The sequence below is a fragment of the Coregonus lavaretus genome (genome assembly GCF_964263955.1).
Source record: "Coregonus lavaretus genome assembly, contig: HAP1_SCAFFOLD_734, whole genome shotgun sequence".
Lineage (NCBI taxonomy): Eukaryota > Metazoa > Chordata > Actinopteri > Salmoniformes > Salmonidae > Coregonus > Coregonus lavaretus.
In genome coordinates, this window is record NW_028165437.1 from 196,993 (window position 1) to 221,992 (window position 25,000).

General features: G+C 56.1%; 1 protein-coding gene across 1 annotated transcript in view; it reads right to left on the reverse strand.

The window, feature by feature from the left end:
- card11 (caspase recruitment domain family, member 11) overlaps nucleotides 1-25,000 on the reverse strand; it is a gene marked incomplete at both ends in the record, with an annotated part of 123,757 nt that overhangs the window by 69,042 nt on the left and 29,715 nt on the right. The gene's annotated exons all lie outside the window — the stretch shown is intronic.

Consider the following 25,000-nt stretch of genomic DNA (forward strand, 5'->3'; position numbering starts at 1 on the left):
AAAGTATTTAAGTGCCTTTGAACGGGTTATGATAGTAGGTGCCGGGTGCACCTGTTTGTGTCAAGAACTGCAACGCTGCTGGGTTTTTTCACACTGAACAGTTTCCAGTGTGTATCAAGAATGGTCCACCACTCAAAGAACGTCCAGCCAACTTCACACAACTGTGTGACGCATTGGAGTCAACATGGGCCAGTCCCACCTTGTAGTCCATGCCACAACAAATTGCAGCTGAGGGAGACTGATCAGTCAGTGATGAGTTTATTTAGGAGATCTTGTCCTTGAAAAACTGGAGGATGGAGTTGCAGAGTTCAGTGAAGGGACTAGAGAAGGTGTGGTCACGGGGCTGAAGAGAACAGATTCTGGGAGTTCTTCTTGGAGTAGTAGGTGGACCTGTAGTAGGTGGACCTGTAGTAGGTGGACCTGTAGTAGGTGGACCTGTAGTAGGTGGACCTGTAGTAGCTGGACCTGTAGTAGGTGGAGCTGTAGTAGCCTGTAGTAGGTGGACCTGTAGTAGCCTGTAGTAGGTGGACCTGTAGTAGGTGGACCTGTAGTAGGTGGACCTGTAGTAGGTGGACCTGTAGTAGGTGGACCTGTAGTAGGTGGACCTGTAGTAGGTGGACCTGTAGTAGGTGGACCTGTAGTAGCCTGTAGTAGGTGGACCTGTAGTAGGTGGACCTGTAGTAGGTGGACCTGTAGTAGCCTGTAGTAGGTGGACCTGTAGTAGGTGGACCTGTAGTAGGTGGACCTGTAGTAGGTGGACCTGTAGTAGCTGGACCTGTAGTAGCCTGTAGTAGGTGGACCTGTAGTAGGTGGACCTGTAGTAGCTGGACCTGTAGTAGGTGGACCTGTAGTAGGTGGACCTGTAGTAGGTGGACCTGTAGTAGGTGGACCTGTAGTAGGTGGACCTGTAGTAGGTGGACCTGTAGTAGCTGGACCTGTAGTAGGTGGACCTGTAGTAGGTGGACCTGTAGTAGGTGGACCTGTAGTAGGTGGACCTGTAGTAGCCTGTAGTAGCCTGTAGTAGGTGGACCTGTAGTAGGTGGACCTGTAGTAGCCTGTAGTAGCCTGTAGTAGGTGGACCTGTAGTAGGTGGACCTGTAGTAGGTGGACCTGTAGTAGCCTGTAGTAGCCTGTAGTAGGTGGACCTGTAGTAGGTGGACCTGTAGTAGGTGGACCTGTAGTAGGTGGACCTGTAGTAGGTGGACCTGTAGTAGCTGGACCTGTAGTAGGTGGACTGTAGTAGGTGGACCTGTAGTAGGTGGACCTGTAGTAGGTGGACCTGTAGTAGGTGGACCTGTAGTAGGTGGACCTGTAGTAGGTGAACCTGTAGTAGCCTGTAGTAGGTGGACCTGTAGTAGGTGGACCTGTAGTAGGTGGACCTGTAGTAGGTGGACCTGTAGTAGGTGGACCTGTAGTAGGTGGATCTGTAGTAGCCTGTAGTAGGTGGACCTGTAGTAGCCTGTAGTAGGTGGACCTGTAGTAGGTGGACCTGTAGTAGGTGGACCTGTAGTAGGTGGACCTGTAGTAGGTGGACCTGTAGTAGGTGGGTGTGGAGCTCAGGGGTAAACCAGGAGGAGGAGACAGGTTTAGTTTGGAGGGGGGTCAGAGAGTTGAGGGAGAGCAGGGTTAACCCAGGAGGAGGGGGAGACAGGTTTAGTTTGGAGGGGGGCCAGAGAGTTGAGGGAGAGCAGGGTTAACCCAGGAGGAGACAGGTTTAGTTTGGAGGGGGGTCAGAGAGTTGAGGGAGAGCAGGGTTAACCCAGGAGGAGGAGGAGACAGGTTTAGTTTGGAGGGGGGCCAGAGAGTTGAGGGAGAGCAGGGTTAACCCAGGAGGAGACAGGTTTAGTTTGGAGGGGGGTCAGAGAGTTGAGGGAGAGCAGGGTTAACCCAGGAGGAGACAGGTTTAGTTTGGAGGGGGGTCAGAGAGTTGAGGGAGAGCAGGGTTAACCCAGGAGGAGACAGGTTTAGTTTGGAGGGGGGTCAGAGAGTTGAGGGAGAGCAGGGTTAACCCAGGAGGAGACAGGTTTAGTTTGGAGGGGGGTCAGAGAGTTGAGGGAGAGCAGGGTTAACCCAGGAGGAGACAGGTTTAGTTTGGAGGGGGGTCAGAGAGTTGAGGGAGAGCAGGGTTAACCCAGGAGGAGGAGGAGACAGGTTTAGTTTGGAGGGGGGCCAGAGAGTTGAGGGAGAGCAGGGTTAACCCAGGAGGAGACAGGTTTAGTTTGGAGGGGGGTCAGAGAGTTGAGGGAGAGCAGGGTTAACCCAGGAGGAGACAGGTTTAGTTTGGAGGGGGGTCAGAGAGTTGAGGGAGAGCAGGGTTAACCCAGGAGGAGGAGGAGACAGGTTTAGTTTGGAGGGGGGTCAGAGAGTTGAGGGAGAGCAGGGTTAACCCAGGAGGAGACAGGTTTAGTTTGGAGGGGGGTCAGAGAGTTGAGGGAGAGCAGGGTTAACCCAGGAGGAGGAGGAGACAGGTTTAGTTTGGAGGGGGGCCAGAGAGTTGAGGGAGAGCAGGGTTAACCCAGGAGGAGACAGGTTTAGTTTGGAGGGGGGTCAGAGAGTTGAGGGAGAGCAGGGTTAACCCAGGGGGAGACATGTTTAGTTTGGAGGGGGGTCAGAGAGTTGAGGGAGAGCAGGGTTAACCCAGGAGGAGACAGGTTTAGTTTGGAGGGGGGTCAGAGAGTTGAGGGAGAGCAGGGTTAACCCAGGAGGAGACAGGTTTAGTTTGGAGGGGGGTCAGAGAGTTGAGGGAGAGCAGGGTTAACCCAGGAGGAGACAGGTTTAGTTTGGAGGGGGGGCAGAGAGTTGAGGGAGAGCAGGGTTAACCCAGGAGGAGACAGGTTTAGTTTGGAGGGGGGTCAGAGAGTTGAGGGAGAGCAGGGTTAACCCAGGAGGAGGAGGAGACAGGTTTAGTTTGGAGGGGGGTCAGAGAGTTGAGGGAGAGCAGGGTTAACCCAGGAGGAGACAGGTTTAGTTTGGAGGGGGGTCAGAGAGTTGAGGGAGAGCAGGGTTAACCCAGGAGGAGGAGGAGACAGGTTTAGTTTGGAGGGGGGCCAGAGAGTTGAGGGAGAGCAGGGTTAACCCAGGAGGAGGAGGAGACAGGTTTAGTTTGGAGGGGGGCCAGAGAGTTGAGGGAGAGCAGGGTTAACCCAGGAGGAGGAGGAGACAGGTTTAGTTTGGAGGGGGGCCAGAGAGTTGAGGGAGAGCAGGGTTAACCCAGGAGGAGACAGGTTTAGTTTGGAGGGGGGTCAGAGAGTTGAGGGAGAGCAGGGTTAACCCAGGAGGAGGATGAGACAGGTTTAGTTTGGAGGGGGGTCAGAGAGTTGAGGGAGAGCAGGGTTAACCCAGGAGGAGACAGGTTTAGTTTGGAGGGGGGCCAGAGAGTTGAGGGAGAGCAGGGTTAACCCAGGAGGAGACAGGTTTAGTTTGGAGGGGGGCCAGAGAGTTGAGGGAGAGCAGGGTTAACCCAGGAGGAGGAGGAGACAGGTTTAGTTTGGAGGGGGACCAGAGAGTTGAGGGAGAGCAGGGTTAACCCAGGAGGAGACAGGTTTAGTTTGGAGGGGGGTCAGAGAGTTGAGGGAGAGCAGGGTTAACCCAGGAGGAGACAGGTTTAGTTTGGAGGGGGGTCAGAGAGTTGAGGGAGAGCAGGGTTAACCCAGGAGGAGACAGGTTTAGTTTGGAGGGGGGCCAGAGAGTTGAGGGAGAGCAGGGTTAACCCAGGAGGAGGGGGAGACAGGTTTAGTTTGGAGGGGGACCAGAGAGTTGAGGGAGAGCAGGGTTAACCCAGGAGGAGGAGGAGACAGGTTTAGTTTGGAGGGGGGCCAGAGAGTTGAGGGAGAGCAGGGTTAACCCAGGAGGAGACAGGTTTAGTTTGGAGGGGGGTCAGAGAGTTGAGGGAGAGCAGGGTTAACCCAGGAGGAGGAGGAGACAGGTTTAGTTTGGAGGGAGGCCAGAGAGTTGAGGGAGAGCAGGGTTAACCCAGGAGGAGGAGGAGACAGGTTTAGTTTGGAGGGGGACCAGAGAGTTGAGGGAGAGCAGGGTTAACCCAGGAGGAGACAGGTTTAGTTTGGAGGGGGGTCAGAGAGTTGAGGGAGAGCAGGGTTAACCCAGGAGGAGACAGGTTTAGTTTGGAGGGGGGTCAGAGAGTTGAGGGAGAGCAGGGTTAACCCAGGAGGAGGAGGAGACAGGTTTAGTTTGGAGGGGGGCCAGAGAGTTGAGGGAGAGCAGGGTTAACCCAGGAGGAGACAGGTTTAGTTTGGAGGGGGGTCAGAGAGTTGAGGGAGAGCAGGGTTAACCCAGGAGGAGACAGGTTTAGTTTGGAGGGGGGTCAGAGAGTTGAGGGAGAGCAGGGTTAACCCAGGAGGAGACAGGTTTAGTTTGGAGGGGGGTCAGAGAGTTGAGGGAGAGCAGGGTTAACCCAGGAGGAGACAGGTTTAGTTTGGAGGGGGGTCAGAGAGTTGAGGGAGAGCAGGGTTAACCCAGGGGGAGACAGGTTTAGTTTGGAGGGGGGTCAGAGAGTTGAGGGAGAGCAGGGTTAACCCAGGAGGAGACAGGTTTAGTTTGGAGGGGGGTCAGAGAGTTGAGGGAGAGCAGGGTTAACCCAGGAGGAGGAGGAGACAGGTTTAGTTTGGAGGGAGGCCAGAGAGTTGAGGGAGAGCAGGGTTAACCCAGGAGGAGGAGGAGACAGGTTTAGTTTGGAGGGGGACCAGAGAGTTGAGGGAGAGCAGGGTTAACCCAGGAGGAGACAGGTTTAGTTTGGAGGGGGGTCAGAGAGTTGAGGGAGAGCAGGGTTAACCCAGGAGGAGACAGGTTTAGTTTGGAGGGGGGTCAGAGAGTTGAGGGAGAGCAGGGTTAACCCAGGAGGAGGAGGAGACAGGTTTAGTTTGGAGGGGGGCCAGAGAGTTGAGGGAGAGCAGGGTTAACCCAGGAGGAGACAGGTTTAGTTTGGAGGGGGGTCAGAGAGTTGAGGGAGAGCAGGGTTAACCCAGGAGGAGACAGGTTTAGTTTGGAGGGGGGTCAGAGAGTTGAGGGAGAGCAGGGTTAACCCAGGAGGAGACAGGTTTAGTTTGGAGGGGGTCAGAGAGTTGAGGGAGAGCAGGGTTAACCCAGGAGGAGGAGGAGACAGGTTTAGTTTGGAGGGAGGCCAGAGAGTTGAGGGAGAGCAGGGTTAACCCAGGAGGAGGAGGAGACAGGTTTAGTTTGGAGGGGGACCAGAGAGTTGAGGGAGAGCAGGGTTAACCCAGGAGGAGGAGGAGACAGGTTTAGTTTGGAGGGGGACCAGAGAGTTGAGGGAGAGCAGGGTTAACCCAGGAGGAGGAGGAGACAGGTTTAGTTTGGAGGGGGGCCAGAGAGTTGAGGGAGAGCAGGGTTAACCCAGGAGGAGGAGGAGACAGGTTTAGTTTGGAGGGGGGCCACAGAGTTGAGGGAGAGCAGGGTTAACCCAGGAGGAGGAGGAGACAGGTTTAGTTTGGAGGGGGGTCAGAGAGTTGAGGGAGAGCAGGGTTAACCCAGGAGGAGGAGGAGACAGGTTTAGTTTGGAGGGGGGCCAGAGAGTTGAGGGAGAGCAGGGTTAACCCAGGAGGAGACAGGTTTAGTTTGGAGGGGGGTCAGAGAGTTGAGGGAGAGCAGGGTTAACCCAGGAGGAGGATGAGACAGGTTTAGTTTGGAGGGGGGTCAGAGAGTTGAGGGAGAGCAGGGTTAACCCAGGAGGAGACAGGTTTAGTTTGGAGGGGGGCCAGAGAGTTGAGGGAGAGCAGGGTTAACCCAGGAGGAGACAGGTTTAGTTTGGAGGGGGGCCAGAGAGTTGAGGGAGAGCAGGGTTAACCCAGGAGGAGGAGGAGACAGGTTTAGTTTGGAGGGGGACCAGAGAGTTGAGGGAGAGCAGGGTTAACCCAGGAGGAGACAGGTTTAGTTTGGAGGGGGGTCAGAGAGTTGAGGGAGAGCAGGGTTAACCCAGGAGGAGACAGGTTTAGTTTGGAGGGGGGTCAGAGAGTTGAGGGAGAGCAGGGTTAACCCAGGAGGAGACAGGTTTAGTTTGGAGGGGGGCCAGAGAGTTGAGGGAGAGCAGGGTTAACCCAGGAGGAGGGGGAGACAGGTTTAGTTTGGAGGGGGACCAGAGAGTTGAGGGAGAGCAGGGTTAACCCAGGAGGAGGAGGAGACAGGTTTAGTTTGGAGGGGGGCCAGAGAGTTGAGGGAGAGCAGGGTTAACCCAGGAGGAGACAGGTTTAGTTTGGAGGGGGGTCAGAGAGTTGAGGGAGAGCAGGGTTAACCCAGGAGGAGGAGGAGACAGGTTTAGTTTGGAGGGAGGCCAGAGAGTTGAGGGAGAGCAGGGTTAACCCAGGAGGAGGAGGAGACAGGTTTAGTTTGGAGGGGGACCAGAGAGTTGAGGGAGAGCAGGGTTAACCCAGGAGGAGACAGGTTTAGTTTGGAGGGGGGTCAGAGAGTTGAGGGAGAGCAGGGTTAACCCAGGAGGAGACAGGTTTAGTTTGGAGGGGGGTCAGAGAGTTGAGGGAGAGCAGGGTTAACCCAGGAGGAGGAGGAGACAGGTTTAGTTTGGAGGGGGGCCAGAGAGTTGAGGGAGAGCAGGGTTAACCCAGGAGGAGACAGGTTTAGTTTGGAGGGGGGTCAGAGAGTTGAGGGAGAGCAGGGTTAACCCAGGAGGAGACAGGTTTAGTTTGGAGGGGGGTCAGAGAGTTGAGGGAGAGCAGGGTTAACCCAGGAGGAGACAGGTTTAGTTTGGAGGGGGGTCAGAGAGTTGAGGGAGAGCAGGGTTAACCCAGGAGGAGACAGGTTTAGTTTGGAGGGGGGTCAGAGAGTTGAGGGAGAGCAGGGTTAACCCAGGGGGAGACAGGTTTAGTTTGGAGGGGGGTCAGAGAGTTGAGGGAGAGCAGGGTTAACCCAGGAGGAGACAGGTTTAGTTTGGAGGGGGGTCAGAGAGTTGAGGGAGAGCAGGGTTAACCCAGGAGGAGGAGGAGACAGGTTTAGTTTGGAGGGAGGCCAGAGAGTTGAGGGAGAGCAGGGTTAACCCAGGAGGAGGAGGAGACAGGTTTAGTTTGGAGGGGGACCAGAGAGTTGAGGGAGAGCAGGGTTAACCCAGGAGGAGGAGGAGACAGGTTTAGTTTGGAGGGGGGCCAGAGAGTTGAGGGAGAGCAGGGTTAACCCAGGAGGAGACGGGTTTAGTTTGGAGGGGGGTCAGAGAGTTGAGGGAGAGCAGGGTTAACCCAGGAGGAGGAGGAGACAGGTTTAGTTTGGAGGGAGGCCAGAGAGTTGAGGGAGAGCAGGGTTAACCCAGGAGGAGGAGGAGACAGGTTTAGTTTGGAGGGGGACCAGAGAGTTGAGGGAGAGCAGGGTTAACCCAGGAGGAGACAGGTTTAGTTTGGAGGGGGGTCAGAGAGTTGAGGGAGAGCAGGGTTAACCCAGGAGGAGACAGGTTTAGTTTGGAGGGGGGTCAGAGAGTTGAGGGAGAGCAGGGTTAACCCAGGAGGAGGAGGAGACAGGTTTAGTTTGGAGGGGGGCCAGAGAGTTGAGGGAGAGCAGGGTTAACCCAGGAGGAGACAGGTTTAGTTTGGAGGGGGGTCAGAGAGTTGAGGGAGAGCAGGGTTAACCCAGGAGGAGACAGGTTTAGTTTGGAGGGGGGTCAGAGAGTTGAGGGAGAGCAGGGTTAACCCAGGAGGAGACAGGTTTAGTTTGGAGGGGGGTCAGAGAGTTGAGGGAGAGCAGGGTTAACCCAGGAGGAGACAGGTTTAGTTTGGAGGGGGGTCAGAGAGTTGAGGGAGAGCAGGGTTAACCCAGGAGGAGACAGGTTTAGTTTGGAGGGGGGTCAGAGAGTTGAGGGAGAGCAGGGTTAACCCAGGAGGAGGAGGAGACAGGTTTAGTTTGGAGGGGGGCCAGAGAGTTGAGGGAGAGCAGGGTTAACCCAGGAGGAGACAGGTTTAGTTTGGAGGGGGGTCAGAGAGTTGAGGGAGAGCAGGGTTAACCCAGGAGGAGACAGGTTTAGTTTGGAGGGGGGTCAGAGAGTTGAGGGAGAGCAGGGTTAACCCAGGAGGAGACAGGTTTAGTTTGGAGGGGGGTCAGAGAGTTGAGGGAGAGCAGGGTTAACCCAGGAGGAGACAGGTTTAGTTTGGAGGGGGGTCAGAGAGTTGAGGGAGAGCAGGGTTAACCCAGGAGGAGGAGGAGACAGGTTTAGTTTGGAGGGGGGTCAGAGAGTTGAGGGAGAGCAGGGTTAACCCAGGAGGAGACAGGTTTAGTTTGGAGGGGGGTCAGAGAGTTGAGGGAGAGCAGGGTTAACCCAGGAGGAGGAGGAGACAGGTTTAGTTTGGAGGGGGGCCAGAGAGTTGAGGGAGAGCAGGGTTAACCCAGGAGGAGACAGGTTTAGTTTGGAGGGGGGTCAGAGAGTTGAGGGAGAGCAGGGTTAACCCAGGGGGAGACAGGTTTAGTTTGGAGGGGGGTCAGAGAGTTGAGGGAGAGCAGGGTTAACCCAGGAGGAGACAGGTTTAGTTTGGAGGGGGGTCAGAGAGTTGAGGGAGAGCAGGGTTAACCCAGGAGGAGACAGGTTTAGTTTGGAGGGGGGTCAGAGAGTTGAGGGAGAGCAGGGTTAACCCAGGAGGAGACAGGTTTAGTTTGGAGGGGGGGCAGAGAGTTGAGGGAGAGCAGGGTTAACCCAGGAGGAGACAGGTTTAGTTTGGAGGGGGGTCAGAGAGTTGAGGGAGAGCAGGGTTAACCCAGGAGGAGGAGGAGACAGGTTTAGTTTGGAGGGGGGTCAGAGAGTTGAGGGAGAGCAGGGTTAACCCAGGAGGAGACAGGTTTAGTTTGGAGGGGGGTCAGAGAGTTGAGGGAGAGCAGGGTTAACCCAGGAGGAGGAGGAGACAGGTTTAGTTTGGAGGGGGGCCAGAGAGTTGAGGGAGAGCAGGGTTAACCCAGGAGGAGGAGGAGACAGGTTTAGTTTGGAGGGGGGCCAGAGAGTTGAGGGAGAGCAGGGTTAACCCAGGAGGAGGAGGAGACAGGTTTAGTTTGGAGGGGGGCCAGAGAGTTGAGAGAGAGCAGGGTTAACCCAGGAGGAGACAGGTTTAGTTTGGAGGGGGGTCAGAGAGTTGAGGGAGAGCAGGGTTAACCCAGGAGGAGGATGAGACAGGTTTAGTTTGGAGGGGGGTCAGAGAGTTGAGGGAGAGCAGGGTTAACCCAGGAGGAGACAGGTTTAGTTTGGAGGGGGGCCAGAGAGTTGAGGGAGAGCAGGGTTAACCCAGGAGGAGACAGGTTTAGTTTGGAGGGGGGCCAGAGAGTTGAGGGAGAGCAGGGTTAACCCAGGAGGAGGAGGAGACAGGTTTAGTTTGGAGGGGGACCAGAGAGTTGAGGGAGAGCAGGGTTAACCCAGGAGGAGACAGGTTTAGTTTGGAGGGGGGTCAGAGAGTTGAGGGAGAGCAGGGTTAACCCAGGAGGAGACAGGTTTAGTTTGGAGGGGGGTCAGAGAGTTGAGGGAGAGCAGGGTTAACCCAGGAGGAGACAGGTTTAGTTTGGAGGGGGGCCAGAGAGTTGAGGGAGAGCAGGGTTAACCCAGGAGGAGGGGGAGACAGGTTTAGTTTGGAGGGGGACCAGAGAGTTGAGGGAGAGCAGGGTTAACCCAGGAGGAGGAGGAGACAGGTTTAGTTTGGAGGGGGGCCAGAGAGTTGAGGGAGAGCAGGGTTAACCCAGGAGGAGACAGGTTTAGTTTGGAGGGGGGTCAGAGAGTTGAGGGAGAGCAGGGTTAACCCAGGAGGAGGAGGAGACAGGTTTAGTTTGGAGGGAGGCCAGAGAGTTGAGGGAGAGCAGGGTTAACCCAGGAGGAGGAGGAGACAGGTTTAGTTTGGAGGGGGACCAGAGAGTTGAGGGAGAGCAGGGTTAACCCAGGAGGAGACAGGTTTAGTTTGGAGGGGGGTCAGAGAGTTGAGGGAGAGCAGGGTTAACCCAGGAGGAGACAGGTTTAGTTTGGAGGGGGGTCAGAGAGTTGAGGGAGAGCAGGGTTAACCCAGGAGGAGGAGGAGACAGGTTTAGTTTGGAGGGGGGCCAGAGAGTTGAGGGAGAGCAGGGTTAACCCAGGAGGAGACAGGTTTAGTTTGGAGGGGGGTCAGAGAGTTGAGGGAGAGCAGGGTTAACCCAGGAGGAGACAGGTTTAGTTTGGAGGGGGGTCAGAGAGTTGAGGGAGAGCAGGGTTAACCCAGGAGGAGACAGGTTTAGTTTGGAGGGGGGTCAGAGAGTTGAGGGAGAGCAGGGTTAACCCAGGAGGAGACAGGTTTAGTTTGGAGGGGGGTCAGAGAGTTGAGGGAGAGCAGGGTTAACCCAGGGGGAGACAGGTTTAGTTTGGAGGGGGGTCAGAGAGTTGAGGGAGAGCAGGGTTAACCCAGGAGGAGACAGGTTTAGTTTGGAGGGGGGTCAGAGAGTTGAGGGAGAGCAGGGTTAACCCAGGAGGAGGAGGAGACAGGTTTAGTTTGGAGGGAGGCCAGAGAGTTGAGGGAGAGCAGGGTTAACCCAGGAGGAGGAGGAGACAGGTTTAGTTTGGAGGGGGGCCAGAGAGTTGAGGGAGAGCAGGGTTAACCCAGGAGGAGGAGGAGACAGGTTTAGTTTGGAGGGGGGCCAGAGAGTTGAGGGAGAGCAGGGTTAACCCAGGAGGAGGAGGAGACAGGTTTAGTTTGGAGGGGGGCCAGAGAGTTGAGAGAGAGCAGGGTTAACCCAGGAGGAGACAGGTTTAGTTTGGAGGGGGGTCAGAGAGTTGAGGGAGAGCAGGGTTAACCCAGGAGGAGGATGAGACAGGTTTAGTTTGGAGGGGGGTCAGAGAGTTGAGGGAGAGCAGGGTTAACCCAGGAGGAGACAGGTTTAGTTTGGAGGGGGGCCAGAGAGTTGAGGGAGAGCAGGGTTAACCCAGGAGGAGACAGGTTTAGTTTGGAGGGGGGCCAGAGAGTTGAGGGAGAGCAGGGTTAACCCAGGAGGAGGAGGAGACAGGTTTAGTTTGGAGGGGGACCAGAGAGTTGAGGGAGAGCAGGGTTAACCCAGGAGGAGACAGGTTTAGTTTGGAGGGGGGTCAGAGAGTTGAGGGAGAGCAGGGTTAACCCAGGAGGAGACAGGTTTAGTTTGGAGGGGGGTCAGAGAGTTGAGGGAGAGCAGGGTTAACCCAGGAGGAGACAGGTTTAGTTTGGAGGGGGGCCAGAGAGTTGAGGGAGAGCAGGGTTAACCCAGGAGGAGGGGGAGACAGGTTTAGTTTGGAGGGGGACCAGAGAGTTGAGGGAGAGCAGGGTTAACCCAGGAGGAGGAGGAGACAGGTTTAGTTTGGAGGGGGGCCAGAGAGTTGAGGGAGAGCAGGGTTAACCCAGGAGGAGACAGGTTTAGTTTGGAGGGGGGTCAGAGAGTTGAGGGAGAGCAGGGTTAACCCAGGAGGAGGAGGAGACAGGTTTAGTTTGGAGGGAGGCCAGAGAGTTGAGGGAGAGCAGGGTTAACCCAGGAGGAGGAGGAGACAGGTTTAGTTTGGAGGGGGACCAGAGAGTTGAGGGAGAGCAGGGTTAACCCAGGAGGAGACAGGTTTAGTTTGGAGGGGGGTCAGAGAGTTGAGGGAGAGCAGGGTTAACCCAGGAGGAGACAGGTTTAGTTTGGAGGGGGGTCAGAGAGTTGAGGGAGAGCAGGGTTAACCCAGGAGGAGGAGGAGACAGGTTTAGTTTGGAGGGGGGCCAGAGAGTTGAGGGAGAGCAGGGTTAACCCAGGAGGAGACAGGTTTAGTTTGGAGGGGGGTCAGAGAGTTGAGGGAGAGCAGGGTTAACCCAGGAGGAGACAGGTTTAGTTTGGAGGGGGGTCAGAGAGTTGAGGGAGAGCAGGGTTAACCCAGGAGGAGACAGGTTTAGTTTGGAGGGGGGTCAGAGAGTTGAGGGAGAGCAGGGTTAACCCAGGAGGAGACAGGTTTAGTTTGGAGGGGGGTCAGAGAGTTGAGGGAGAGCAGGGTTAACCCAGGGGGAGACAGGTTTAGTTTGGAGGGGGGTCAGAGAGTTGAGGGAGAGCAGGGTTAACCCAGGAGGAGACAGGTTTAGTTTGGAGGGGGGTCAGAGAGTTGAGGGAGAGCAGGGTTAACCCAGGAGGAGGAGGAGACAGGTTTAGTTTGGAGGGAGGCCAGAGAGTTGAGGGAGAGCAGGGTTAACCCAGGAGGAGGAGGAGACAGGTTTAGTTTGGAGGGGGACCAGAGAGTTGAGGGAGAGCAGGGTTAACCCAGGAGGAGACAGGTTTAGTTTGGAGGGGGGCCAGAGAGTTGAGGGAGAGCAGGGTTAACCCAGGAGGAGACAGGTTTAGTTTGGAGGGGGACCAGAGAGTTGAGGGAGAGCAGGGTTAACCCAGGAGGAGACAGGTTTAGTTTGGAGGGGGGTCAGAGAGTTGAGGGAGAGCAGGGTTAACCCAGGAGGAGACAGGTTTAGTTTGGAGGGGGGTCAGAGAGTTGAGGGAGAGCAGGGTTAACCCAGGAGGAGGGGGAGACAGGTTTAGTTTGGAGGGGGGCCAGAGAGTTGAGGGAGAGCAGGGTTAACCCAGGAGGAGGAGGAGACAGGTTTAGTTTGGAGGGGGGCCAGAGAGTTGAGGGAGAGCAGGGTTAACCCAGGAGGAGGAGGAGACAGGTTTAGTTTGGAGGGGGGCCAGAGAGTTGAGGGAGAGCAGGGTTAACCCAGGAGGAGGAGGAGACAGGTTTAGTTTGGAGGGGGGCCAGAGAGTTGAGGGAGAGCAGGGTTAACCCAGGAGGAGACAGGTTTAGTTTGGAGGGGGGTCAGAGAGTTGAGGGAGAGCAGGGTTAACCCAGGAGGAGACAGGTTTAGTTTGGAGGGGGACCAGAGAGTTGAGGGAGAGCAGGGTTAACCCAGGAGGAGGGGGAGACAGGTTTAGTTTGGAGGGGGGTCAGAGAGTTGAGGGAGAGCAGGGTTAACCCAGGAGGAGGGGGAGACAGGTTTAGTTTGGAGGGGGACCAGAGAGTTGAGGGAGAGCAGGGTTAACCCAGGAGGAGACAGGTTTAGTTTGGAGGGGGGTCAGAGAGTTGAGGGAGAGCAGGGTTAACCCAGGAGGAGGGGGAGACAGGTTTAGTTTGGAGGGGGGCCAGAGAGTTGAGGGAGAGCAGGGTTAACCCAGGAGGAGACAGGTTTAGTTTGGAGGGGGACCAGAGAGTTGAGGGAGAGCAGGGTTAACCCAGGAGGAGACAGGTTTAGTTTGGAGGGGGACCAGAGAGTTGAGGGAGAGCAGGGTTAACCCAGGAGGAGGGGGAGACAGGTTTAGTTTGGAGGGGGACCAGAGAGTTGAGGGAGAGCAGGGTTAACCCAGGAGGAGACAGGTTTAGTTTGGAGGGGGGTCAGAGAGTTGAGGGAGAGCAGGGTTAACCCAGGAGGAGGGGGAGACAGGTTTAGTTTGGAGGGGGACCAGAGAGTTGAGGGAGAGCAGGGTTAACCCAGGAGGAGACAGGTTTAGTTTGGAGGGGGACCAGAGAGTTGAGGGAGAGCAGGGTTAACCCAGGAGGAGACAGGTTTAGTTTGGAGGGGGGTCAGAGAGTTGAGGGAGAGCAGGGTTAACCCAGGAGGAGGAGGAGACAGGTTTAGTTTGGAGGGGGGTCAGAGAGTTGAGGGAGAGCAGGGTTAACCCAGGAGGAGACAGGTTTAGTTTGGAGGGGGGTCAGAGAGTTGAGGGAGAGCAGGGTTAACCCAGGAGGAGGAGGAGACAGGTTTAGTTTGGAGGGGGGCCAGAGAGTTGAGGGAGAGCAGGGTTAACCCAGGAGGAGGAGGAGACAGGTTTAGTTTGGAGGGGGGCCAGAGAGTTGAGGGAGAGCAGGGTTAACCCAGGAGGAGGAGGAGACAGGTTTAGTTTGGAGGGGGGCCAGAGAGTTGAGGGAGAGCAGGGTTAACCCAGGAGGAGACAGGTTTAGTTTGGAGGGGGGTCAGAGAGTTGAGGGAGAGCAGGGTTAACCCAGGAGGAGGATGAGACAGGTTTAGTTTGGAGGGGGGTCAGAGAGTTGAGGGAGAGCAGGGTTAACCCAGGAGGAGACAGGTTTAGTTTGGAGGGGGGCCAGAGAGTTGAGGGAGAGCAGGGTTAACCCAGGAGGAGACAGGTTTAGTTTGGAGGGGGGCCAGAGAGTTGAGGGAGAGCAGGGTTAACCCAGGAGGAGGAGGAGACAGGTTTAGTTTGGAGGGGGACCAGAGAGTTGAGGGAGAGCAGGGTTAACCCAGGAGGAGACAGGTTTAGTTTGGAGGGGGGTCAGAGAGTTGAGGGAGAGCAGGGTTAACCCAGGAGGAGACAGGTTTAGTTTGGAGGGGGGTCAGAGAGTTGAGGGAGAGCAGGGTTAACCCAGGAGGAGACAGGTTTAGTTTGGAGGGGGGCCAGAGAGTTGAGGGAGAGCAGGGTTAACCCAGGAGGAGGGGGAGACAGGTTTAGTTTGGAGGGGGACCAGAGAGTTGAGGGAGAGCAGGGTTAACCCAGGAGGAGGAGGAGACAGGTTTAGTTTGGAGGGGGGCCAGAGAGTTGAGGGAGAGCAGGGTTAACCCAGGAGGAGACAGGTTTAGTTTGGAGGGGGGTCAGAGAGTTGAGGGAGAGCAGGGTTAACCCAGGAGGAGGAGGAGACAGGTTTAGTTTGGAGGGAGGCCAGAGAGTTGAGGGAGAGCAGGGTTAACCCAGGAGGAGGAGGAGACAGGTTTAGTTTGGAGGGGGACCAGAGAGTTGAGGGAGAGCAGGGTTAACCCAGGAGGAGACAGGTTTAGTTTGGAGGGGGGTCAGAGAGTTGAGGGAGAGCAGGGTTAACCCAGGAGGAGACAGGTTTAGTTTGGAGGGGGGTCAGAGAGTTGAGGGAGAGCAGGGTTAACCCAGGAGGAGGAGGAGACAGGTTTAGTTTGGAGGGGGGCCAGAGAGTTGAGGGAGAGCAGGGTTAACCCAGGAGGAGACAGGTTTAGTTTGGAGGGGGGTCAGAGAGTTGAGGGAGAGCAGGGTTAACCCAGGAGGAGACAGGTTTAGTTTGGAGGGGGGTCAGAGAGTTGAGGGAGAGCAGGGTTAACCCAGGAGGAGACAGGTTTAGTTTGGAGGGGGGTCAGAGAGTTGAGGGAGAGCAGGGTTAACCCAGGAGGAGACAGGTTTAGTTTGGAGGGGGGTCAGAGAGTTGAGGGAGAGCAGGGTTAACCCAGGGGGAGACAGGTTTAGTTTGGAGGGGGGTCAGAGAGTTGAGGGAGAGCAGGGTTAACCCAGGAGGAGACAGGTTTAGTTTGGAGGGGGGTCAGAGAGTTGAGGGAGAGCAGGGTTAACCCAGGAGGAGGAGGAGACAGGTTTAGTTTGGAGGGAGGCCAGAGAGTTGAGGGAGAGCAGGGTTAACCCAGGAGGAGGAGGAGACAGGTTTAGTTTGGAGGGGGACCAGAGAGTTGAGGGAGAGCAGGGTTAACCCAGGAGGAGACAGGTTTAGTTTGGAGGGGGGTCAGAGAGTTGAGGGAGAGCAGGGTTAACCCAGGAGGAGACAGGTTTAGTTTGGAGGGGGGTCAGAGAGTTGAGGGAGAGCAGGGTTAACCCAGGAGGAGGAGGAGACAGGTTTAGTTTGGAGGGGGGCCAGAGAGTTGAGGGAGAGCAGGGTTAACCCAGGAGGAGACAGGTTTAGTTTGGAGGGGGGTCAGAGAGTTGAGGGAGAGCAGGGTTAACCCAGGAGGAGACAGGTTTAGTTTGGAGGGGGGTCAGAGAGTTGAGGGAGAGCAGGGTTAACCCAGGAGGAGACAGGTTTAGTTTGGAGGGGGTCAGAGAGTTGAGGGAGAGCAGGGTTAACCCAGGAGGAGGAGGAGACAGGTTTAGTTTGGAGGGAGGCCAGAGAGTTGAGGGAGAGCAGGGTTAACCCAGGAGGAGGAGGAGACAGGTTTAGTTTGGAGGGGGACCAGAGAGTTGAGGGAGAGCAGGGTTAACCCAGGAGGAGGAGGAGACAGGTTTAGTTTGGAGGGGGACCAGAGAGTTGAGGGAGAGCAGGGTTAACCCAGGAGGAGGAGGAGACAGGTTTAGTTTGGAGGGGGGCCAGAGAGTTGAGGGAGAGCAGGGTTAACCCAGGAGGAGGAGGAGACAGGTTTAGTTTGGAGGGGGGCCACAGAGTTGAGGGAGAGCAGGGTTAACCCAGGAGGAGGAGGAGACAGGTTTAGTTTGGAGGGGGGTCAGAGAGTTGAGGGAGAGCAGGGTTAACCCAGGAGGAGGAGGAGACAGGTTTAGTTTGGAGGGGGGCCAGAGAGTTGAGGGAGAGCAGGGTTAACCCAGGAGGAGACAGGTTTAGTTTGGAGGGGGGTCAGAGAGTTGAGGGAGAGCAGGGTTAACCCAGGAGGAGGATGAGACAGGTTTAGTTTGGAGGGGGGTCAGAGAGTTGAGGGAGAGCAGGGTTAACCCAGGAGGAGACAGGTTTAGTTTGGAGGGGGGCCAGAGAGTTGAGGGAGAGCAGGGTTAACCCAGGAGGAGACAGGTTTAGTTTGGAGGGGGGCCAGAGAGTTGAGGGAGAGCAGGGTTAACCCAGGAGGAGGAGGAGACAGGTTTAGTTTGGAGGGGGACCAGAGAGTTGAGGGAGAGCAGGGTTAACCCAGGAGGAGACAGGTTTAGTTTGGAGGGGGGTCAGAGAGTTGAGGGAGAGCAGGGTTAACCCAGGAGGAGACAGGTTTAGTTTGGAGGGGGGTCAGAGAGTTGAGGGAGAGCAGGGTTAACCCAGGAGGAGACAGGTTTAGTTTGGAGGGGGGCCAGAGAGTTGAGGGAGAGCAGGGTTAACCCAGGAGGAGGGGGAGACAGGTTTAGTTTGGAGGGGGACCAGAGAGTTGAGGGAGAGCAGGGTTAACCCAGGAGGAGGAGGAGACAGGTTTAGTTTGGAGGGGGGCCAGAGAGTTGAGGGAGAGCAGGGTTAACCCAGGAGGAGACAGGTTTAGTTTGGAGGGGGGTCAGAGAGTTGAGGGAGAGCAGGGTTAACCCAGGAGGAGGAGGAGACAGGTTTAGTTTGGAGGGAGGCCAGAGAGTTGAGGGAGAGCAGGGTTAACCCAGGAGGAGGAGGAGACAGGTTTAGTTTGGAGGGGGACCAGAGAGTTGAGGGAGAGCAGGGTTAACCCAGGAGGAGACAGGTTTAGTTTGGAGGGGGGTCAGAGAGTTGAGGGAGAGCAGGGTTAACCCAGGAGGAGACAGGTTTAGTTTGGAGGGGGGTCAGAGAGTTGAGGGAGAGCAGGGTTAACCCAGGAGGAGGAGGAGACAGGTTTAGTTTGGAGGGGGGCCAGAGAGTTGAGGGAGAGCAGGGTTAACCCAGGAGGAGACAGGTTTAGTTTGGAGGGGGGTCAGAGAGTTGAGGGAGAGCAGGGTTAACCCAGGAGGAGACAGGTTTAGTTTGGAGGGGGGTCAGAGAGTTGAGGGAGAGCAGGGTTAACCCAGGAGGAGACAGGTTTAGTTTGGAGGGGGGTCAGAGAGTTGAGGGAGAGCAGGGTTAACCCAGGAGGAGACAGGTTTAGTTTGGAGGGGGGTCAGAGAGTTGAGGGAGAGCAGGGTTAACCCAGGGGGAGACAGGTTTAGTTTGGAGGGGGGTCAGAGAGTTGAGGGAGAGCAGGGTTAACCCAGGAGGAGACAGGTTTAGTTTGGAGGGGGGTCAGAGAGTTGAGGGAGAGCAGGGTTAACCCAGGAGGAGGAGGAGACAGGTTTAGTTTGGAGGGAGGCCAGAGAGTTGAGGGAGAGCAGGGTTAACCCAGGAGGAGGAGGAGACAGGTTTAGTTTGGAGGGGGACCAGAGAGTTGAGGGAGAGCAGGGTTAACCCAGGAGGAGGAGGAGACAGGTTTAGTTTGGAGGGGGGCCAGAGAGTTGAGGGAGAGCAGGGTTAACCCAGGAGGAGACGGGTTTAGTTTGGAGGGGGGTCAGAGAGTTGAGGGAGAGCAGGGTTAACCCAGGAGGAGGAGGAGACAGGTTTAGTTTGGAGGGAGGCCAGAGAGTTGAGGGAGAGCAGGGTTAACCCAGGAGGAGGAGGAGACAGGTTTAGTTTGGAGGGGGACCAGAGAGTTGAGGGAGAGCAGGGTTAACCCAGGAGGAGACAGGTTTAGTTTGGAGGGGGGTCAGAGAGTTGAGGGAGAGCAGGGTTAACCCAGGAGGAGACAGGTTTAGTTTGGAGGGGGGTCAGAGAGTTGAGGGAGAGCAGGGTTAACCCAGGAGGAGGAGGAGACAGGTTTAGTTTGGAGGGGGGCCAGAGAGTTGAGGGAGAGCAGGGTTAACCCAGGAGGAGACAGGTTTAGTTTGGAGGGGGGTCAGAGAGTTGAGGGAGAGCAGGGTTAACCCAGGAGGAGACAGGTTTAGTTTGGAGGGGGGTCAGAGAGTTGAGGGAGAGCAGGGTTAACCCAGGAGGAGACAGGTTTAGTTTGGAGGGGGGTCAGAGAGTTGAGGGAGAGCAGGGTTAACCCAGGAGGAGACAGGTTTAGTTTGGAGGGGGGTCAGAGAGTTGAGGGAGAGCAGGGTTAACCCAGGAGGAGACAGGTTTAGTTTGGAGGGGGGTCAGAGAGTTGAGGGAGAGCAGGGTTAACCCAGGAGGAGGAGGAGACAGGTTTAGTTTGGAGGGGGGCCAGAGAGTTGAGGGAGAGCAGGGTTAACCCAGGAGGAGACAGGTTTAGTTTGGAGGGGGGTCAGAGAGTTGAGGGAGAGCAGGGTTAACCCAGGAGGAGACAGGTTTAGTTTGGAGGGGGGTCAGAGAGTTGAGGGAGAGCAGGGTTAACCCAGGAGGAGACAGGTTTAGTTTGGAGGGGGGTCAGAGAGTTGAGGGAGAGCAGGGTTAACCCAGGAGGAGACAGGTTTAGTTTGGAGGGGGGTCAGAGAGTTGAGGGAGAGCAGGGTTAACCCAGGAGGAGGAGGAGACAGGTTTAGTTTGGAGGGGGGTCAGAGAGTTGAGGGAGAGCAGGGTTAACCCAGGAGGAGACAGGTTTAGTTTGGAGGGGGGTCAGAGAGTTGAGGGAGAGCAGGGTTAACCCAGGAGGAGGAGGAGACAGGTTTAGTTTGGAGGGGGGCCAGAGAGTTGAGGGAGAGCAGGGTTAACCCAGGAGGAGACAGGTTTAGTTTGGAGGGGGGTCAGAGAGTTGAGGGAGAGCAGGGTTAACCCAGGGGGAGACAGGTTTAGTTTGGAGGGGGGTCAGAGAGTTGAGGGAGAGCAGGGTTAACCCAGGAGGAGACAGGTTTAGTTTGGAGGGGGGTCAGAGAGTTGAGGGAGAGCAGGGTTAACCCAGGAGGAGACAGGTTTAGTTTGGAGGGGGGTCAGAGAGTTGAGGGAGAGCAGGGTTAACCCAGGAGGAGACAGGTTTAGTTTGGAGGGGGGGCAGAGAGTTGAGGGAGAGCAGGGTTAACCCAGGAGGAGACAGGTTTAGTTTGGAGGGGGGTCAGAGAGTTGAGGGAGAGCAGGGTTAACCCAGGAGGAGGAGGAGACAGGTTTAGTTTGGAGGGGGGTCAGAGAGTTGAGGGAGAGCAGGGTTAACCCAGGAGGAGACAGGTTTAGTTTGGAGGGGGGTCAGAGAGTTGAGGGAGAGCAGGGTTAACCCAGGAGGAGGAGGAGACAGGTTTAGTTTGGAGGGGGGCCAGAGAGTTGAGGGAGAGCAGGGTTAACCCAGGAGGAGGAGGAGACAGGTTTAGTTTGGAGGGGGGCCAGAGAGTTGAGGGAGAGCAGGGTTAACCCAGGAGGAGGAGGAGACAGGTTTAGTTTGGAGGGGGGCCAGAGAGTTGAGAGAGAGCAGGGTTAACCCAGGAGGAGACAGGTTTAGTTTGGAGGGGGGTCAGAGAGTTGAGGGAGAGCAGGGTTAACCCAGGAGGAGGATGAGACAGGTTTAGTTTGGAGGGGGGTCAGAGAGTTGAGGGAGAGCAGGGTTAACCCAGGAGGAGACAGGTTTAGTTTGGAGGGGGGCCAGAGAGTTGAGGGAGAGCAGGGTTAACCCAGGAGGAGACAGGTTTAGTTTGGAGGGGGGCCAGAGAGTTGAGGGAGAGCAGGGTTAACCCAGGAGGAGGAGGAGACAGGTTTAGTTTGGAGGGGGACCAGAGAGTTGAGGGAGAGCAGGGTTAACCCAGGAGGAGACAGGTTTAGTTTGGAGGGGGGTCAGAGAGTTGAGGGAGAGCAGGGTTAACCCAGGAGGAGACAGGTTTAGTTTGGAGGGGGGTCAGAGAGTTGAGGGAGAGCAGGGTTAACCCAGGAGGAGACAGGTTTAGTTTGGAGGGGGGCCAGAGAGTTGAGGGAGAGCAGGGTTAACCCAGGAGGAGGGGGAGACAGGTTTAGTTTGGAGGGGGACCAGAGAGTTGAGGGAGAGCAGGGTTAACCCAGGAGGAGGAGGAGACAGGTTTAGTTTGGAGGGGGGCCAGAGAGTTGAGGGAGAGCAGGGTTAACCCAGGAGGAGACAGGTTTAGTTTGGAGGGGGGTCAGAGAGTTGAGGGAGAGCAGGGTTAACCCAGGAGGAGGAGGAGACAGGTTTAGTTTGGAGGGAGGCCAGAGAGTTGAGGGAGAGCAGGGTTAACCCAGGAGGAGGAGGAGACAGGTTTAGTTTGGAGGGGGACCAGAGAGTTGAGGGAGAGCAGGGTTAACCCAGGAGGAGACAGGTTTAGTTTGGAGGGGGGTCAGAGAGTTGAGGGAGAGCAGGGTTAACCCAGGAGGAGACAGGTTTAGTTTGGAGGGGGGTCAGAGAGTTGAGGGAGAGCAGGGTTAACCCAGGAGGAGGAGGAGACAGGTTTAGTTTGGAGGGGGGCCAGAGAGTTGAGGGAGAGCAGGGTTAACCCAGGAGGAGACAGGTTTAGTTTGGAGGGGGGTCAGAGAGTTGAGGGAGAGCAGGGTTAACCCAGGAGGAGACAGGTTTAGTTTGGAGGGGGGTCAGAGAGTTGAGGGAGAGCAGGGTTAACCCAGGAGGAGACAGGTTTAGTTTGGAGGGGGGTCAGAGAGTTGAGGGAGAGCAGGGTTAACCCAGGAGGAGACAGGTTTAGTTTGGAGGGGGGTCAGAGAGTTGAGGGAGAGCAGGGTTAACCCAGGGGGAGACAGGTTTAGTTTGGAGGGGGGTCAGAGAGTTGAGGGAGAGCAGGGTTAACCCAGGAGGAGACAGGTTTAGTTTGGAGGGGGGTCAGAGAGTTGAGGGAGAGCAGGGTTAACCCAGGAGGAGGAGGAGACAGGTTTAGTTTGGAGGGAGGCCAGAGAGTTGAGGGAGAGCAGGGTTAACCCAGGAGGAGGAGGAGACAGGTTTAGTTTGGAGGGGGACCAGAGAGTTGAGGGAGAGCAGGGTTAACCCAGGAGGAGACAGGTTTAGTTTGGAGGGGGGCCAGAGAGTTGAGGGAGAGCAGGGTTAACCCAGGAGGAGACAGGTTTAGTTTGGAGGGGGACCAGAGAGTTGAGGGAGAGCAGGGTTAACCCAGGAGGAGACAGGTTTAGTTTGGAGGGGGGTCAGAGAGTTGAGGGAGAGCAGGGTTAACCCAGGAGGAGACAGGTTTAGTTTGGAGGGGGGTCAGAGAGTTGAGGGAGAGCAGGGTTAACCCAGGAGGAGGGGGAGACAGGTTTAGTTTGGAGGGGGGCCAGAGAGTTGAGGGAGAGCAGGGTTAACCCAGGAGGAGGAGGAGACAGGTTTAGTTTGGAGGGGGGCCAGAGAGTTGAGGGAGAGCAGGGTTAACCCAGGAGGAGGAGGAGACAGGTTTAGTTTGGAGGGGGGCCAGAGAGTTGAGGGAGAGCAGGGTTAACCCAGGAGGAGGAGGAGACAGGTTTAGTTTGGAGGGGGGCCAGAGAGTTGAGGGAGAGCAGGGTTAACCCAGGAGGAGACAGGTTTAGTTTGGAGGGGGGTCAGAGAGTTGAGGGAGAGCAGGGTTAACCCAGGAGGAGACAGGTTTAGTTTGGAGGGGGACCAGAGAGTTGAGGGAGAGCAGGGTTAACCCAGGAGGAGGGGGAGACAGGTTTAGTTTGGAGGGGGGTCAGAGAGTTGAGGGAGAGCAGGGTTAACCCAGGAGGAGGGGGAGACAGGTTTAGTTTGGAGGGGGACCAGAGAGTTGAGGGAGAGCAGGGTTAACCCAGGAGGAGACAGGTTTAGTTTGGAGGGGGGTCAGAGAGTTGAGGGAGAGCAGGGTTAACCCAGGAGGAGGGGGAGACAGGTTTAGTTTGGAGGGGGGCCAGAGAGTTGAGGGAGAGCAGGGTTAACCCAGGAGGAGACAGGTTTAGTTTGGAGGGGGACCAGAGAGTTGAGGGAGAGCAGGGTTAACCCAGGAGGAGACAGGTTTAGTTTGGAGGGGGACCAGAGAGTTGAGGGAGAGCAGGGTTAACCCAGGAGGAGGGGGAGACAGGTTTAGTTTGGAGGGGGACCAGAGAGTTGAGGGAGAGCAGGGTTAACCCAGGAGGAGACAGGTTTAGTTTGGAGGGGGGTCAGAGAGTTGAGGGAGAGCAGGGTTAACCCAGGAGGAGGGGGAGACAGGTTTAGTTTGGAGGGGGACCAGAGAGTTGAGGGAGAGCAGGGTTAACCCAGGAGGAGACAGGTTTAGTTTGGAGGGGGACCAGAGAGTTGAGGGAGAGCAGGGTTAACCCAGGAGGAGACAGGTTTAGTTTGGAGGGGGGTCAGAGAGTTGAGGGAGAGCAGGGTTAACCCAGGAGGAGGAGGAGACAGGTTTAGTTTGGAGGGGGGTCAGAGAGTTGAGGGAGAGCAGGGTTAACCCAGGAGGAGACAGGTTTAGTTTGGAGGGGGGTCAGAGAGTTGAGGGAGAGCAGGGTTAACCCAGGAGGAGACAGGTTTAGTTTGGAGGGGGGTCAGAGAGTTGAGGGAGAGCAGGGTTAACCCAGGAGGAGACAGGTTTAGTTTGGAGGGGGGTCAGAGAGTTGAGGGAGAGCAGGGTTAACCCAGGAGGAGGGGGAGACAGGTTCAGTTTGGAGGGGGACCAGAGAGTTGAGGGAGAGCAGGGTTAACCCAGGAGGAGACAGGTTTAGTTTGGAGGGGGCCAGAGAGTTGAGGGAGGCGGATAGAGCAGAATTGAATTGGGCAGCTAGTTCATCAGGTGAGTTGGGGGTGTGGTCAAGGGGCAGGGCAGAGCAGCTGGCATCAGAGAGTTGGAGGGGGTCAACAGCTTTGACGTTGCGGAAGGAGACGAGGCGTTTGTCAGTGCTGTGGGGTGCGTATGAGGGAAGAGAGACATGAAGGATCTTGTGGTGAGACACTGGGAACAGGGAGGAGGTCATATGAGTTAGGTTGAGGTCAGACTGTGGGAACAGGGAGGAGGTCATATGAGTTAGGTTGAGGTCACAGTGGGAACAGGGAGGAGGTCATATGAGTTCGGTTGAGGCCAACAGAGCAGACTCAGTCTAGTATGTGACCCTTGATGTGAGTGGGAACATTGACATGTTGGGTAATATTGAAACAGTCCAGAACAGCAATGAAAATCAGAGGCAAGTGTTGATTTTGATGAGTTCATGTGAATTTTTATTTGGCCAAGCAACAGTAAGCTGGGTGGAGCTTGGGACACAGCTACGGGGAGTAGTTCAGATTGTTGAGACAGGAACGATTCATTATCTTCAGGAGGACGGTACACAAGGATAGGGGTCGAGAAGCAGGATGGTTTACAGGCAACGTATTGAAATGAGGAGACCGCAGGGAGAGAGAGTTCAGTTGTTTAGATTGTAGAGTTATACAGTACAGTGGGGTGGAGCGGGGGGACACAGGTAGACATACCAGCAGGAGGAGCTTGGTTATGTCACGTTCGTTCATAGACGGGACGGACCAAGGCGCAGCGTGATATGCATACGTGTTTATTTATACTGAATAAACACCACGACAAAACAACAAATGAAACGAAACGTGAAGTCCAAGGTACACAAACAACATACCTTCAACACGGAACAAGATCCCACAACCCACTAGTGCCAATAGGCTGCCTAAGTATGGTCCCCAATCAGAGACAACGAGAGACAGCTGCCTCTGATTAGGAACCACACCGGCCAACATAGATCTAGAAAACCTAGATCACCAACATAGAAAAATACAACATAGAACATGCACACCCTGACTCAACATATACGAGTCCCCTGAGTCAGGGCGTGACCGGTTAAGAGAAAATAAATCAGCAAGTTGTTGCCAAGCCGGTGGAGTGAGGTCACACATGTATTTGGTCTGGAAAAAACAGGGCCCTGAAACCATAGTAATCCAGGGCAGAGCACAAACAGGAAGAACAGAGAGGAGCCAGGGAGAGAAGTGCTTCAGGGGAGAGGGGAGGCTGGGTTACCAGAACGAGAGCCAGGGAGAGAAGTGCTTCAGGGGAGAGGGGAGGCTGGGTTACCAGAACGAGAGCCAGGGAGAGAAGTGCTTCAGGGGAGAGGGGAGGCTGGGTTACCAGAACGAGAGCCAGGGAGAGAAGTGCTTCAGGGGAGAGGGGAGGCTGGGTTACCAGAACGAGAGCCAGGGAGAGAAGTGCTTCAGGGGAGAGGGGAGGCTGGGTTACCAGAACGAGAGCCAGGGAGAGAAGTGCTTCAGGGGAGACTGGAGGCTGGGTTACCAGAACGAGAGCCAGGGAGAGAAGTGCTTCAGGGGAGAGGGGAGGCTGGGTTACCAGAACGAGAGCCAGGGAGAGAAGTGCTTCAGGGGAGACTGGAGGCTGGGTTACCAGAACGAGAGCCAGGGAGAGAAGTGCTTCAGGGGAGACTGGAGGCTGGGTTACCAGAACGAGAGCCAGAGAGAGAAGTGCTTCAGGGGAGACTGGAGGCTGGGTTACCAGAACGAGAGCCAGGGAGAGAAGTGCTTCAGGGGAGAGGGGAGGCTGGGTTACCAGAACGAGAGCCAGGGAGAGAAGTGCTTCAGGGGAGAGGGGAGGCTGGGTTACCAGAACGAGAGCCAGGGAGAGAAGTGCTTCAGGGGAGAGGGGAGGCTGGGTTACCAGAACGAGAGCCGGGGAGAGAAGTGCTTCAGGGGAGAGGGGAGGCTGGGTTACCAGAACGAGAGCCAGGGAGAGAAGTACTTCAGGGGAGAGGGGAGGCTGGGTTACCAGAACGAGAGCCAGGGAGAGAAGTGCTTCAGGGGAGACTGGAGGCTGGGTTACC